The sequence below is a fragment of the Apodemus sylvaticus genome, chromosome 2, assembly GCF_947179515.1.
Source record: "Apodemus sylvaticus chromosome 2, mApoSyl1.1, whole genome shotgun sequence".
Lineage (NCBI taxonomy): Eukaryota > Metazoa > Chordata > Mammalia > Rodentia > Muridae > Apodemus > Apodemus sylvaticus.
Genome location: NC_067473.1, coordinates 39,840,581 through 39,857,763, shown reverse-complemented (window position 1 = coordinate 39,857,763; position 17,183 = coordinate 39,840,581). Strand labels below are relative to the sequence as shown.

The 17,183-nt window shown below is 37.5% G+C and overlaps 1 non-coding gene across 1 annotated transcript; it reads right to left on the bottom strand.

The window, feature by feature from the left end:
• Positions 1-6,979: 6,979 nt before the first annotated feature.
• LOC127679463 (U6 spliceosomal RNA) lies at positions 6,980-7,083 on the bottom strand. The gene has a single exon (XR_007976774.1). It is a non-coding gene; the product is annotated as a U6 spliceosomal RNA (small nuclear RNA).
• Positions 7,084-17,183: the final 10,100 nt, after the last annotated feature.

The following is a 17,183-nucleotide window of genomic DNA, read 5'->3' as shown; positions in this document are numbered from 1 at the left end:
ATTATAGTTTTATAATTGATAAACCTTTTAAGCAATTTCTGCTTTTTCTGACCACTTCATTATATCTATTCTGCTCTCCCTATATCAGTGGTTCTAACCATCCTAACACTGTGACCATTTAATATGCTGTGGTTACCCCAACCATAAAACTATTTCGTTGCTACCTTGTAACTGCAATTTTGCTACTATTAAGGATTGAGGTAAATATTTGATATACATGATATCTGATATTTGACCCCCAAAAGAGTTACAGTTTACAGATTGATAACCATTGCCCTAGACTATAAGGTACCACAGAAGAGCATGTATGTGGTGTGCTCACAATTAAATATTTTTGGTTCAGCTCCTCTACATAGTTCAGACAACAATGACAACCACAAGCCAGACAAATTGAATTCATGATATAGTACATATTTCTGGACTACCTTAGCAATTTTCAGCAACAAAGTGCTGTAATTTTTGTTCTCAGTAAGTATTTGAAAAATTAGTTCTGTCACATTCGAAATTCAGAGGAAGAAAGAACTCCTACTATAAGTAGATTATTCAACTGTCTTGAATACTTATTTGTTTAGGATTTATCTCCTACTTTTTAAATACTGGGTACTGAGACTTTGTATAGGAGAGGCAAATGTTGTACCACTGAGCAATAACTACAGGTCCTTCTCTTTTGAAAAATTGACCCAGGGTCTAGCTAATTTGCCCAAGGTTATTTTGAATTCAACTTATAGTTTTCATACCTTAACCTTCTGATAAGCAGCTGCAACCATGGCTAGTTCTCAGAGATTCTTGAAAAGGCTGCTTGAGGTTTAAAGAATAATGACCTAAGCTCATCTACCTTATTCTATCAGTATTGGGAATAAAATAATTTGTGAATTACTCATAAAAAGCTACTTTAGAGCCTTCAGTAGTAATTTTTCTAAATGTTATATAGTGTTTTCAAGGTTTGCTTCTCATTAACTTCAAGATATATTCTCTTTCAAACACATCTCTAAGTGTACTTCCATTATATCCTGTAAGTAATAAAATGAAGTGTTTCTTTCTAGACATCTAATCATGTTTCTATAAGCATATTTATCACATGTTCACATAATGATAGCTGAGTAAGCATTGTGCTACTCTCAGTGGTGTGGAAGAGACAACTCCATAATTTCATGCTCAGAAGCCTAAATATAATCTCAATCTGAATGATGTCATTTGTAAGTATGTTTTCAGGACAAACCATTTGTTATTGTATAGCTAATTGGTATGCTATTCTCTGGGGATGAAGATTTCTTCCATTCTCAGCATTCTTTAATTACCTGTAGTTTTTGTTTAGTGTTGAGGCCTTGGCTGTTTCTCCCTAACTGTTGTTGATATCCTTGTCCAGCTCATGCTCAGGCTGTCATGTTGGTGAGGCTTAACGAGGGTAATATAGGCCATTATTAGGGACCACAATCTTATAGCATATTCCCTATTCCTATGGCTGTTACAATCTTTCTATTGCTATAGGTTCTCCCTCATGATTCGTGCATTCACTAATCCTGTCTGCTTCACCAGTTTACTAGTACTAGGTAGGCATGATTTGCCTTCTGTTGAGTCAAATTAGAGAGCTGTTGGTTACCAACAAGGTGCATGTGTACCCTGTGTGTTATTGGGCCATTCTGGTAATTACTGAGGTTCATCAGCCTTATATCTGTGTGAGAATGTTGGTTGCTTCCTTCTTTTAAAAACTTCCAGGGTGCTATCTGGTACCATGAAGCTAGTCCTCAAGGAGAAGGCTTTCTAGTTAGTTTCATCTCAGGAGCTTTTGAACCCTATGTATGAAGTACATGGTGTTTTTAGCAATAGGGTGCTACCTTCGACCTGTGGAAAGCAACCAAGTGCATTGGCAATACCCTACACTATTTGGGAAGTCTCTTGAAAAACCCTGACCAATTCAAAAGTGGGATTCTAATGGCTAGTGTTAGGGTTTTGAATTTTAGGACTAGTAGGTATGATGAAGCCTAACTGGAGATTTAATTAAAGATATGTTAATATAGGTTATAGGTTACAGAATAAGGGTTATGAGAAAGAAACTAAAGAAAATGTAGATACAGCTAAGCACATGGGGCTATGATCTAAGGAACTGCAGAAAAATGTGAGGCATATCTATGTATGTGTATAATCATCTTAAGGGAGAGTCACAATTAATTGTCTTAGCATTAGAAATAAAAGCCATTTTGATGGCTCTTAAATTGCCTCCCAAAAGGTTGCCTAGAAACTTCTCCTTTTTCTTTCTCATATATGAGATAATAAAATGGACCTTGGGTTTCTGTGGACTGAATTAAATCAGGTAAGGCAAAGCTTGGATTTCTGAGCTTTGTACAAAGGGTTTAGTGCATGTCCCTTTCCTGTAAATGGAGTATCCGATGAAATTTATTAAGAAAATTACAAATTTACCTCTGGGAAAGCAGAAAATGTTATGGATTTAATTTTGCTGGTATTCTTGATTCTTTGCTAGTGAAAGACTTCAACTGATTCCAGAGTGAGGAGGGGTTCCTATTCTTTATGTGAAAAATTTCCTTCTTTCTACCCTGACTCACTATAAGATATAAATTTGTAAAATTGTCTTTTATCTCTCTAGATGTAATTGTTATCTTGCAGGCTTACTTCAGAATGAGATTCCCCTTCCTAGTTTTTCCTCAACTCTGGTTGGCTGGTTCAATTCAGCTTTTCTGACCCAAACTCCTCTTCAACTTACTGATTCAATCTGGCTTCTCTTGGCTTCTGACTTTTGACTGAATTGTTCCCCTTGGGCTCAAAATAACTCTGGCAATCTGTTCTAAACTTCCTGTTCCTTTTCATTCTCTGACTTCATGTGTCTTCACCTGCAGCTTTTCTCTGTAAAACTCTCTCTCTCTCTCTCTCTCTCTCTCTCTCTCTCTCTCTCTCTCTCTCTCTCTCTCTTCTCTGTCTCTCTCTCTCTCTTCCTGTGTGTGTGTATGTGTATGTGTGTGTGTGTGTGTGTGTCTTTTTTCTCTGTCTCTTTCTTTGTGTGTGCATGTGTGTATAGGTGTGCTGCTCTCCTAAGTTGCCACTCTTCCAGTTTTCTTATGAGAGTTGGAGGTATCCTATCTGACTCATTCCATAAAATCCTTCCCTGATTCATCAGTTTCTCTGCCATTCAATTAGACATCATGCTCAAATACAGCTTCTTCCTTCCATAAACTATTTTTATCTTCATTGTTTGTGATAAAGGGTGTGTATTAAGGCTGTGAGAGGGATTAAATTATTCCAACCCAATCACACATATGTAGAAGGACTTTGGATGTGATTTCTTACAAAACTATCCGATTACTAGATTAAAATTTCCTCTACACACATCACGTGTAGAGGAAACCTCTGGCCTCCAAAGCCATCTGAAATGGCTGTACCTATACTTTCCATACATGTATGAATAATTAAAATTAAATATTAAAGCATACAAAGATTCAAGGAAACACAATTCTTTACAGAAAAAAATGACCTTATTTACTTCAGGTGTATAAGGCCTATGTGACAAATTCAAGCCCACAGAGATCACATAGGTGGATTCTTCAAACTGGCCAGACTCTGTGAATGTACAAATGAGCACTGAATAAATGATACAAGATGGCCCCTATTTGTCTTTTGTTCCTTCCTTCCATCTTCATTTGAACTAGTGGCTCCCATACCAGTTAAAATTCACAGACAACCCTTCAGTCCTATCCTTCACTCCAATAGCCTTTTATCTCACATCCCTTTCTATTTTAATCTCACAAGCAGTTGAAAGTTGTCCTAAGCTCTGTTTAATCCTAATACCATGTAGCTACAGGATTTCCAAACTCTAAGGTGATGAGGAATGAAAATTCATAACTCATAACCACTCTCAAAGTTGACCAGGAGGCAGTTTCCTGAGTCTTGCCTAAACTGTGATTGCTGTAAGCCAGTGTTTCTTAACGTTTCTCATACTATAGCTGTTTACTAAAGCTGCAACTTAATAATGAAGTTCCTCAGATTGTATAAAATTATTTTGTTGCTACTACATAATATAAATATATGATATGCAGGATATATGATATGCAACCTCTGTGAAAGTGCTGTTCAACCCTTCTTCAAAAGGATGAGAGAACTGTTTCTGTAAGCATTGTATTCAACCTATGCTCTAAGGCTCCAAACAGAAACACCAGCTTGTATGACATGCTTAAAAGCAAAAGATATAAAGTGTTTGGGAGATTGACTATTGAAATATTTAAAATTCACAGGATAAACTTTTAAAAATAAATTGTTTCTAGTAAAACTCTAAAAATGTTTTAAAAGCAACTATTAAACCCAAACATGAATAGAATTTTATTATAATAATACTTTGGAAATTTTATTTATTTATGTGTCTGTGTGAGTGAATGTTATCTCTATTCAGGTATACTAAGAAACTAGAAAAGGGTGTTAAATCCCCTGGAGATAGAAATATAGGCAGTTGTGAACTACCAAATAAGGGTGCTGGGACCTGAACTTAAGTCCTCTGTGAAAGCAGCAACACCCTTAATGACAGAGTCCCTTATGTCCCTGAAAATAAATATTTAATCATTTTCTCCAATTTATTTCTCTGTAAAGTAGGGAGCAATGGGAAAAGTCAGGCTGTGAGGCCATTGATATTCTTTCTAGTACCAATAGCCTATGAAAATGAAATCTCTTAAGAATATTCCTTAAATACTAGCAAGACATCTACAGAACTGAGTGTGTTTGACCCAATCACTTTTTTTTATTCGATATAATTTATTTACATTTCAAATGATTTCCCCTTTTCTAGCCCCCCCACTCCCCGAAAGTCCCGCAAACCCCCTTCTCTTCCCCTGTCCTCCCACCCACCCCTTCCCACTTCCCCGTTCTGGTTTTGCTGAATACTGTTTCACTGAGTCTTTCCAGAACCAGGGGCCACTCCTCCTTTCTTCTTGTACCTCATTTGATGTGTGGATTATGTTTTGGGTATTCCAGTTTTCTAGGTTAATATCCACTTATTAGTGAGTGCATACCATGATTCACCTTTTGAGTCTGGGTTACCTCACTTAGTATGATGTTCTCTAGCTCCATCCATTTGCCTAAGAATTTCATGAATTCATTGTTTCTAATGGCTGAATAGTACTCCATTGTGTAGATATACCACATTTTTTGCATCCACTCTTCTGTTGAGGGATACCTGGGTTCTTTCCAGCATCTGGCAATTATAAATAGGGCTGCTATGAACATAGTAGAGCATGTATCCTTATTACATGGTGGGGAATCCTCTGGGTATATGCCCAGGAGTGGTATAGCAGGATCTTCTGGAAGTAAGGTGCCCAGTTTCCGGAGGAACCGCCAGACTGATTTCCAGAGTGGTTGTACCAATTTGCAACCCCACCAGCAGTGGAGGAGTGTTCCTCTTTCTCCACACCCTCTCCAACACCTGCTGTCTCCTGAATTTTTAATCTTAGCCATTCTGACTGGTGTAAGATGAAATCTCAGGGTTGTTTTGATTTGCATCTCCCTAATGACTAATGAAGTTGAGCATTTTTTAAGATGCTTCTCCACCATCCGAAGTTCTTCAGGTGAGAATTCTTTGTTTAACTCTGTACCCCATTTTTTAATAGGGTTGTTCGGTTTTCTGGAGTCTAACTTCTTGAGTTCTTTATATATATTGGATATTAGCCCTCTATCTGATGTAGGATTGGTGAAAATCTTTTCCCAATTTGTTGGTTGCCGATTTGTCCTCTTGATGGTGTCCTTTGCCTTACAGAAACTTTGTAATTTTATGAGGTCCCATTTGTCAATTCTTGCTCTTAGAGCATACGCTATTGGTGTTCTGTTCAGAAACTTTCTCCCTGTACCGATGTCCTCAAGGGTCTTTCCCAGTTTCTTTTCTATTAGCTTCAGAGTGTCTGGCTTTATGTGGAGGTCCTTGATCCATCTGGATTTGAGCTTAGTACAAGGAGACAAGGATGGATCAATTCGCATTCTTCTGTATGCTGACCTCCAGTTGAACCAGCACCATTTGTTGAAAAGGCTATCTTTTTTCCATTGGATGTCTTCAGCCTCTTTGTTGAGGATCAAGTGGCCATAGGTGTGTGGGTTCATTTCTGGATCTTCAATCCTGTTCCATTGATCCTCCTGCCTGTCACTGTACCAATACCATGCAGTTTTTAACACTATTGCTCTGTAGTATTGCTTGAGGTCAGGGATACTGATTCCCCCAGATTTTCTTTTGTTGCTGAGAATAGTTTTAGCTATCCTGGGTTTTTTGTTGTTCCAGATGAATTTGATAATTGCTCTTTCTAACTCTGTGAAGAATTGAGTTGGGATTTTGATGGGTATTGCATTGAATCTGTATATTGCTTTTGGCAAAATGGCCATTTTAACTATATTGATTCTACCGATCCATGAGCATGGGAGGTTTTGCCATTTTTTGAGGTCTTCTTCCATTTCCTTCTTCAGAGTCTTGAAGTTCTTGTCATACAGATCTTTCACATGTTTGGTAAGAGTCACCCCAAGATACTTTATACTGTTTGTGGCTATTGTGAAGGGGGTCATTTCCCTAATTTCTTTCTCAGCCTGCTTATCCTTTGAGTAAAGGAAGGCCACTGATTTGCTTGAGTTGATTTTATAACCTGCCACTTTGCTGAAGTTGTTTATCAGCTGTAGGAGCTCTCTAGTAGAGTATTTTGGGTCACTTAGGTAGACTATCATGTCGTCTGCAAATAATGATAGTTTGACTTCTTCCTTTCCAATTTGTATCCCTTTGACCTCCTTATGTTGTCGAATTGCCTGAGCTAGTAGCTCAAGTACAATATTGAAAAGATAAGGGGAAAGGGGGCAGCCTTGTCTGGTCCCTGATTTCAGTGGGATTGCTTCAAGTTTCTCTCCATTTAGTTTGATAGTGGCTACCGGTTTGCTGTATATTGCTTTTACTATGGTTAGGTATGGGCCTTGAATTTCTGTTCTCTCCAAGACTTTAAGCATGAAAGGATGCTGAATTTTGTCAAATGCGAATTTCCGTGTCATCCTTGCGCAGGGGCCATGCTAATCTTCTCTGTATCGTTCCAATTTTAGTATATGTGCTGCCGAAGCGAGCACGCAATCACCTTTTTTTGATTATGTTCATTCTGAGCTGTTGAGATGACTTAGTATGTAATAGCTTTTTGTATGATGTAATTGCTGACTTTATTAGAAAGCACCTTATGGTATTTGGTGAGCATTTGCCCATATTGTGAAATCATCATGAAGTCTAACACAGTGGATACCTTATGTTTAGAAGAAATTTAGAGCTATGGCAATATTTCAGGTCAAAACTAATAAATGTTTGCAAAGAAATGTTTAAATATTTAATTTTAATAAAAATTCACATATTTACTGTAAGACAGCAAGGTGCTAAGATTACATTTGTTTTATAACAAAAAGGCATTATATTTCCCTGATGTAGAATTTTCTGTCATAATTCCCCATATTGGAAAGCTACATGCAAAAGACATAATTGTCCTCCTGAACGATCACTACTGAAATTGTGTGTGTGTGTGTGTACATGTGTGTGTGTGTATGTATCCATGTACACACACACACACACAAACACACACATGTTGGGTGTGACATGATTGCTCAAACAGCTGAGTTACATATCCATGTGTATACACACACACACAAACACATACATGTTGGGTGTGACATGGTTGCCCAAACAGCTAGGCTACAGTTTCAGCTGCGGGTACATGGTCAACATGAAAAATACATCTCTGGCTTTCTAGAATACAGGTGGCAGTGCTCTTTCTTTAAGGCTTATCTGTTTTGCCTTTTGCTATATCATATTCATCCTCAAATACAACTTTCAAAATTTTCTGAGAAAGGGATTGAGGGCATTATTAGAGAAGGAAATGACTTTGAGGATACCAACATACTGTCTTGGCCTTGGCCATTCAAATAGTCAACCCAGGTATAACCAGACAAGGGGTTCTGCATGTGGAGGCTGACGGCCTCAATTGTTCTCTGGGAAATTTTCTCCAACTCATGTTGATTTAGTTGATCCAGGCAATATTTGAAGCAGGAAGTGTTTTTTTGAGAAACCAGAAGTCTTAGTAGTTCGGAGAATTGAAAGTCCCCGAGGAAAAGGAACACTGGGCCTGAGTCACTAAGGATAGGGATGTTCATAGAAAATACAAGGGATAAAATAGAAGAAGAAAGAGCTGGGCATACTAGATTAGAGAACTTACCTTCCTGGGAAGATCAGAACATACTAATTTGACACTCTGGCATTGCCTGCCTAAGGAAATTATGGTACAAAATTTAAAAGATATAATTTGGCCTTGTGGAGGAGTTTGAAAGAGAAATTAATATTGCACATGGAAAAGAGTTTGAAAAGCAGTGTGCAAATAGATATTTGTATGAGGTCAATAAAGAGATTTTGCGCATTTAAAGCAAATTAAAAATATTAACATTACTCTGACCTGTTTAGCGCTGTTTTAATACTGCAACCACAAGTTTATGCCCAGATGACCTATGATTTGGAGGTTTTTCTGAGAGTCAAAATTAATGTATAATGTGCTTTAGTGACAGTGAATTGTGACTTTATGTGTGCATTGTGCTTCGTGATGGAATAGTTACATGTTTTGGGATTTTTTTTTTCAGAAAAAGTAATGGGCTTGAGTAAAAAATAAAAAGGCTTTTGATTATGTATAATAAGGATGTATGCAACCAATAAAAGACTGAGGTGAACTGAGAGAGAAAGAAACATGAGAGAGGGAAAACCTGAAAGAAAAAACATGAGAAAAAGAGAAACCTGAGAGTGAGAGAGAAAACATGATACAGAGAAACCTGAGAGAGAAACCATAAGAGAGAACCTTAGATAAAGTGAGACAGAGAGAGAGAGAGAAAGGGGGAGGGGAAGAAGACATACCCGAGAACTGTCTCTGAGCGCCGCTTCATACCTGTCAGCTTAAACCTTTATCATTGCCCGAGACTCTGATTTTGTGCCAATCCAATCCTTCCATTCTCAAGAGAAGTCTGAAACAACTGAGGTGCGCGCGCGCACATGCACACACACACACACACAACTACACACACAGACACACTTCACTGAAAATTAGGAAGTTTCTCAATAAATAAATTTCTGTAGGAGAATTTTAATCCAGCAACATGGCTGCTTTGAAAAGGGATCGCATCTAAATACCTTCTATGATTGGGCTAGAATGACACCCTTTAATATCTCTGGCATATACACACACATACTTAAGACACACCCAGGAAAGGTGATAATATTTGAAATGTAAATAAAGAAAATATCTAAAAAAAAAAAAACAAAATAAAAACCAACCAAACCAAACCAAAACAACAACAACAAAAGAAATTTCAGTAATGCTACCTGAAGAGATAGCTCCCTGGGCGAAATTTAGAGTGGTAGGTATAGTGACATTTTACATCCTCTAATATCTATTTTTCTAGGAGAAAGGACAAGAGCCTATTTCTGAGCCTTTTCACCCTTTTTGAGAAAGGACCCATACATTCACAACCTCAGAGAAACATACATTCATCTGTTTTTCGAATCCAGGTTTTACATACATTCCGGGTTGATGTGCTTTATAGGTAAAGTACAGATCTGTTTTGCCAGTCTAAGACTGAAGACCTTGAATACTGTTTGATTTCTTTATAATTCAAAGCGTGGAGTAATATATGAATGGATAAGAAGGCTTTGCAATCACCCCCCCTGCCTCCCCCACCCCGTGGTAGCTAAGCACATCTGCATCAATACAGTGAAGAATCCACCAGCTATTTCTTTATCTGTTTCTTATTGTTTCACAGCATTGCCATTAAGCCAGTTATTAGCCAAGTCCTTTCCAGTTTAAATTTGACACCTTAATCCATCCACATTTTTTTTATGAATTCCCACAGGCGATTATTTCTCAGAATAGTTTTGAGTGGCATATTCCTCTTCGGCCTTTCCTAGTCGTCATGGGAATTTCTGGAATATGTGAAAATGCTTTCACTACAAACTTACATTAAGGTGCTTAATTAACAGGAAACATCCTATTAAACTAGTGTAAGGTTTTTTTTCCCCTTTCTGTTGTATTTATGATCTTGATCTGGTAGTCATCCCTCAAAGAAATCAACTGAAGTTCTGGCTTTGCTCTGATGGCTCATGTTAGCTCTGCATTTATTGGAGTCTGTTTTCTCATCCTCCTTACTTTACAGGATGTCCTATAATTTAGAAAGTTACACAGATAACTGAACAATGAGCAGGAATAGATTTCTCTGCAACCACATTCCTTTCAATGCTTGAATTTAATGTACTACAGCTATTACGTTCTGAGAGTCTATTGACTTCTCATTGTTAGAACAAGGCAAGTCAGTTAAACCTGTAGCTTCCTCATCTGTTGTACTTTACCCTCCACATCATGCTTAATCATAATTTCTGGAGACAGAATTTGGAATACTTTAATAATAAGGCCATGTAATGACCCCCAAGCATATCAGAATCTGAGAACAATTGACTCAGTGTGAGATAATGTAAGAATATTTAACCTGTTTGTGTGCTATGATTCAATATGAAGGGCTCTTGACAATGTAACTATCCTAGGAATAGTGGGTCAGGGTGTTCTTATATGTGGTGTTTTGAAACAAGCCTCTGTTCAAAGAATTAATAGTGAAGAATAAAAAACAATAAAAACCAACAGAAAGAGAAACTAACCATAGCATGACACGGCAGAACTGCAAACGAACATTTTATCAGACTGAAGAGGAAGAAAAGTTCAAGTAGGAATACATGACTGTCGAAATGTCTATTGATTGGGCTGGTTCCAGTGTCTCTGGAAATGTTGTTCCAGTGTCTCTGCTTCAAGCTGGAGCAAGGGACTGGAGGGAGGGGCTAGGGCATCATAGTGGTGGTGAGAGAAAACTAAGGTTTTTTTCTTTTCTTTTTTCTTTTTTTTTTTAAATATAATCTTCATTTACATTTCAAATGCTAAAATTTTTCCCAGTTTCCCCACCTCAAAGGTTCTAACTAACTGGAGTCTAACTTCTTGAGTTCTTTGTATACATTGGATATTAGCCCTCTATGGGATGTAGGATTGGTAAGGATCTTTTCCCAATTTGTTGGTTGCTGTTTTTTCCTATTGACTGTGTCCTTTGCCTTACAGAAGCTTTGTAATTTTATGAGGTCCCATTTGTTGATTCTTGTTCTTAGAGCATAAGCCATTGGTGTTCTGTTCAGGAAAATTTCCCTGTGCCCATGTGTTCAAGGTTCTTCCCCACGTTCTCCTCTATTATTTTCAGTGTGTCTGGTTTTATGTGTAAGTCCTTGATCCATTTGGACTTGAGCTTTGTACAAGGTGATAAGAATGGGTTGATTTGCACTTTTCTGCATGCTGACTTCCAGTTGATCCAGCATCATTTGTTAAAAATGCTGCGTTTTTTCCACTGGATGTTTTTAGCTCCTTTGTCAAATATCAAGTAACTGTAGGTGTGTGGGTTTGTTTCTGGATCTTCAATTCTATTCCATTGATCTTCCTGCATGTCTCCATAACAATACCAGACACTTTTTTTTTTTTATCACTATTACTCTGTGGTAGAGCTTGAGGTCAGGGATGGTGATTCCCCCAGGAGATGTTTTGTTGTGCAGAATAGTTTTGGGTATCCTGGGTTTTATTTTATTCCAGATGAATTTGAGAATTGCTGTTTCTAGAGAATTGATTTCGGATTTTGATGGGGATTGTATTGAATCTGTAGATTGCTTTCGGCAAGATGGCCATTTTTACTATATTAATCCTGCCAATCCATGAGCATGGGAGATTTTTCCATCTTCTGAGATCTTTATTTCTTTCTTCAGAGGCTTGAAATTCTTGTTATACATATCTTTCACTTTGGGAGCTAAGGTCTTAAAGGAAGCTATAATTCAAGATACTTAAGTTATATCCCACATGTAAATTGTGGGATAAAAAGGGGTGCAGAATAAATAACACCTTGTAACCAAGAACTCACCGAAGAAAAAGCAAAGTCCTGAACCCCAAACTAAATCAAACCCCATCAACCAAGTAAAAGAGTTATATCCTCTGTTATGCTTATAGATAGGAGCTTAGCATAACTGTCCTCTGAGAGGCTCCACCCAGCTGCTGACTGAAATAGAGAGGCACACACCCAAACATTGGACTGAGCTGGCAGAATCTTATGGAATAGTTGGAGGGGATTAGAAGTCCACAGGAAAATCCACAGAGTCAACTAACCGGGATCCTTGGGGCCTTTCAGAAACTGAACCACTAACTGAAAAGCATACACCTAGGCTCCCTGTACATATGTAGCAGATGTGCAGCTCAGGTTTTATGTCATTTTCCCCAACAACTCGTTAGGAGTTCTCTCTAAAGCTGCTGACTGTCTGTAGATGCCTTGCTTGGCCTCAGAGGGAGAGGATACACCTGTCTCTGCAGAGAATTGATGTGTCATGGTGGGAAGATACTCAGGAGGGCCTTCCACTCTCTTGGGGGGAGAAGAAGAGGAGGGAGGGATGGACTATGTGACAAGGGGGACCAGGATCAAGATGTAAAGTGAATAAATAAATTAATGGGGAAAAGAGCTACTGTTACTTTCCAGTGGCCCCACACATCTAAATCATACATCAAATGACAAAACTCTTGTGTAAAGAAATTTGGTGAATGGAATTAACAATTAACAGACCAACAAGCAAAATGTGAATACTATGGTATAAATAATTTAAAGGAATATGGTTGACAGGATTGCAACACAGTCCTGATGTTTATTCCACAGGTTTAGAAAGTAAAAGACTCTTTCTTCTGTCTCTCCCTCCTTCTCCTCTTCTCGGTCTCATTGTCCACTTCCTCTTCCCTCACCCTCTCCCTCTCCCATGGACGTGTCCTTGCCCCCAGGGTCTATACAGGATTCTTACTATTGAGCTACAACTATGTAACAATTCTATGATCTCACTTCAGCAGCTGTCAGCAATGTTCACATAATATTGAGAAGGATACAGTGGTCATTAGAGCCACACAGAAAAATTAATGCTAGAAACTAAAAATTACCCCTATTCAATGAAAGGAAAAACCTTGATTGGCAAGGTCATGTGTTGTTGTTGTTGTTGTTGTTGTTTCACTTATTTTTCTTTTTAAGGACTTTCCTCACATCTGGAAATGGTAGTATGGTGGTAATATGATGGATTGTGCATGTAGCCTTAACCTGGTTGGTTTTACCACATGTCTGCAGACATGGAATCAAAGTCTTTTGTTTTTGTTTTAAATGCTGTTCTCCACACTTTTCTACTGTGGAGTCCCAGTTACCCACATTCTCTCTTATTTAGAAATAGAAGTGATGTTCTAGGTTCAGAGTGCCAGGTAGTCAACTCTATGGCATCCAGTGGCAAATGGTGTCTTTACATGATGGCAGAATGAAGAAAATAAAAACAGGTTGAGGAGAGTCAACCATTCGAACGGCAGCAACTTAGTTTGCTTCTCATTAAATGTGGTACAAACCTATAGAAGCAATAATTACCTAAAATTATAGGTGACACTTACTGTTTGGAGCATGGAACTGTATTAGTTTTATGTGCTCTATTTTTTAAGCCTTTCAAGGATCAAATGTGTCATGCTCCTCATCTCATTTATGATGAAATTGAAATTGATGGAGTTAAATAAAACATGATGTACAGATCTTTCTGATATCAAACTGTGTGTATCCCCAAAGGGAATACCATTTGTTATTACCATTTTAATTTTCCCAACACTGATTCTTTAAAAGTGCCTAAAATTTTTACCCAGTACAAAAAACAGACAGAAAAATGAGTTATCTAGGAATTAGTGATATCTTTGCAAGTGAGAAACAATGGCCTAATTCAAGAAAATGGATTCCAAGACTCTCCTGTGTAGGATATTCAGGAATTATCTGCATGAAGGCATTGACACAAAGACAGATAATGTGATTTGAACTTGATGCTGCTCATGTTGAACATGATAAAGATCTGTAACACACGAGAGGATTTCTAATAAAATGTCTTAGAATCACCTAATTTTTCATGAGAAAAATATTTTTAAGATGTTCTAGAAAATTGTCATCATTTTTATTTCAAACTCAGCTACAATATTCTCACTCTGGTTTGGTGAGATGTGATGCTGAATGCATATGTTGCTATATTGCTTAGTTCTCAGGTTCAAGAAGACTAAGGAAAATAGTGTACCTTGCTTTATCACTAAGAATTGTGCAAGGTGAGAGTCAGGAAACTAAGGGTGGCTAAAGCATATGGTGGAATAAAAATGCCTATTTTATCTTCTTCCTTTATTTCTATCTGTCCTCATGTTCTTGTTTTATATACAGTTTTATTAAAAAAATCAAATGTTTGCTGCATATTGAATGATATATATGTTGTCATAAACAATTTGCCTCCACATAGTTATGTTCAAGAGGATGTCTCTGAAGTAGAATTTGAAAACTAAGAATGTAGAAAAGTTTTCCTGAATTGATCAGAACGGTCTAGCAGAAAAGGTAAAGCAGCAAAGAGACGTGGGAGATTAGAATCAGCTTGCTATGTAGAGAAGTAGGCAAGGGAAGCCAAAGGGGGAAATGGTGTATATGTAATACTGGGGTTCAGGAAAGGAACATCTGGATTTCTAAGGATTTAAAGAGAATTTTATCTTCTCCTTAGAAATGATATCCTCATGACTGACTTTAAGAAAGAAATTACAGCTAAATGTATTTGTTGGCATGGCCTGTGAGCCCATCTTCCCTACAACCATTTGAGGATGATTTTTTTCCTTTTACTACTTCATAATAGTGAGCCATTTAAAATTGATAATAATAAAATCATCCTCTAGACACCAGGATCCTATGATGAGTTTCTGATTGTTTTTGTTATTCAGCAGCTATTGACGTGATGCAATACAGTCAATTGTGCAAAGTTCACTTATTTATGTTATAATCTAATAAAATATATTCTAAGGTATTTATAATACAAATAAATACAAGAAATGTCAAATGAGGGAGACAGTATTGTATAACTATGGAGAGATCATCGCACTTTCTATAGTTAAACATATTAACAACAGAAGGTGAACCTTTAAGGTAGAAGAAATGAATTCTTCCTGCTTCATTCTAGTGCTGTATTGCATGAATACTGCAGTTTATGTAGTTCATCTTAACCTACAGTTGTCTTTATTCTAATGAAATCTGACTTTATTGAAGCTCTATATTGCATTTTCCTATCCTAAATTTATTTTTATTATTGTAAGCATTGTGCGTGTGCCTGTGTTTCATGGTGTGGGTTTGTGCACCTTACTGCAGGTCCCTATGGAAGTCAGAGGCCTTATATCTCCTGATGCAAAGTCGCATTAGCAAATACTGAAGTACCCAATATGGATGCGTGGAATTGTACTCTGATCCTCTATAAGTGCAGTATGTCCTTTCAACTGCTGAGCCATCTCTCCAGATACTGTTTTTTTTTTTTTCCCCTATTCTACTGATTTACGTGCAGGAAGAAAAGATTGCTTTCATAACTCATTCTTGATGTCTGCATTCTGTACCTACTACTGTCCAGACTGCCCCCCTCTCCCCTCTTCCCACTCTCACAATGTGATTTTTTTTCTGATTAATATTCTAACTCTTCCATATGTTGATGGGAAGGGTTAGAGTGGAGAAAAGGTCGTGAGTCCTGAGCTTTACTTCATGACTTTGGAGAAACATCTTTTGAGTTCCAGATCCTTCAATTAGAGTAGTGATATTTAGGGGCTTGGGAGATGGTTCAGCAGTTATGCACATACAATGTTCTTGCAGAGAACCAGAGTTCACTTCTCTCTACCACAGAGCATGCTTCACAACTACCTGTGAGTTCAGTCAAAGGGACCTATCTTGTGGCCTCTACAAACATGGCAGTGGGCAAAATTCATACTTACACTCCTCCCCCTGACACACATAATTAAAATTAAAAAGCTAAATAAAAGTTATCTTTGTGTCCTGTGATTATTAGTGAGCCTACAAGAAATACAGTTAATCTCTGGTATACACTGTAAGATCAATAAATATCCACTCTCTTAAAAAGTTTACGTGGTTTCTTGTTACACATGCAAAAATTTTCAAGTGATTTAGACTGCTAGTGGGAAAGAAAGAACTTTTACATTTTTATCGAAAAGATAGCCTTCTAGTTATTCCTCCAGGACACGGTAAAATGAACCTTGTATGCAATCGAGGTTAGGTCACTGTCCTAACAATATACTTTTACTCATCAATTTTGATTTATTACCAAATAAATTCTGTGATCTGTGGGATTTAAAACATATGTAGCTTCAGTTGTGCATTCAGGGTACCAAAAGCAAATTCATAAGAGAGGAAGCAGAAGTGAGAGGCAGGAAAGGAGGTGGGAGAGGGAAGGAAGAATGTGGGAAGGGGAGGGGACCGGGAGGCAGTAGACAAGGAGAGAAGAGTAGGAAGGGTGAAGGGCTTGGAGGAGAAAGAAAGGAACTGGGGAACCGAAGAGGCAAGTTGGAATGAAAGATTTTAAATACAGATTAGGCACAGATCACCGAGACAATCTGTGTCTCTTACCTCTTATTCCAGTGAATCTGCCTCTGCCCCCTCTTCAGGTCAACTAGCCACATCCTTTCCCTTTACTCTGCTATTCAAAGGCAGCTTCCTTTTGGCTCCTAAGTGTGGTTCCCTCTTTGATGGCTGCCATTTACAGTCTTCTATGAGGTTTTTCTTTCTTGGATTCTTCTGGTGTTTATTGTTAACACCCCTCATTTGTTCTGAATTACATATTGACTTACACCATAGCTTAAGTTGACATGCCTCGGTGAGTTTTTTCAAAATACCAAATTTGATTACCAATTCCCTGGGTATTGGCTTTATTGTAATCCTGCTCCCAGCCCACTGAATGTTTGTGTTTATAGATATTAAGTATTTCTTTGTTGATTCATATAAGAGATGGTATTTTAACCATTATTTTAGCTAAAAATAACTCAGATTTTATTGTCTTATTTAAATACAAATTGCCGCAATTATAATATCAAAGACTGAATTTATTCAAGCAAAATGAAATAAAAGTCCTTGTTCTGTACATCCCTGAAAAGTGTATTAAACTAAATCAAGTTCGTTTTTTTTTAAATAAAAATAGCTGCTATTAGAATTAGCGTAGAGAGTGTAGGTTGGATTTATTTATTTAGGAATATATATGTATATACATGTATGTATGTAACAACAGT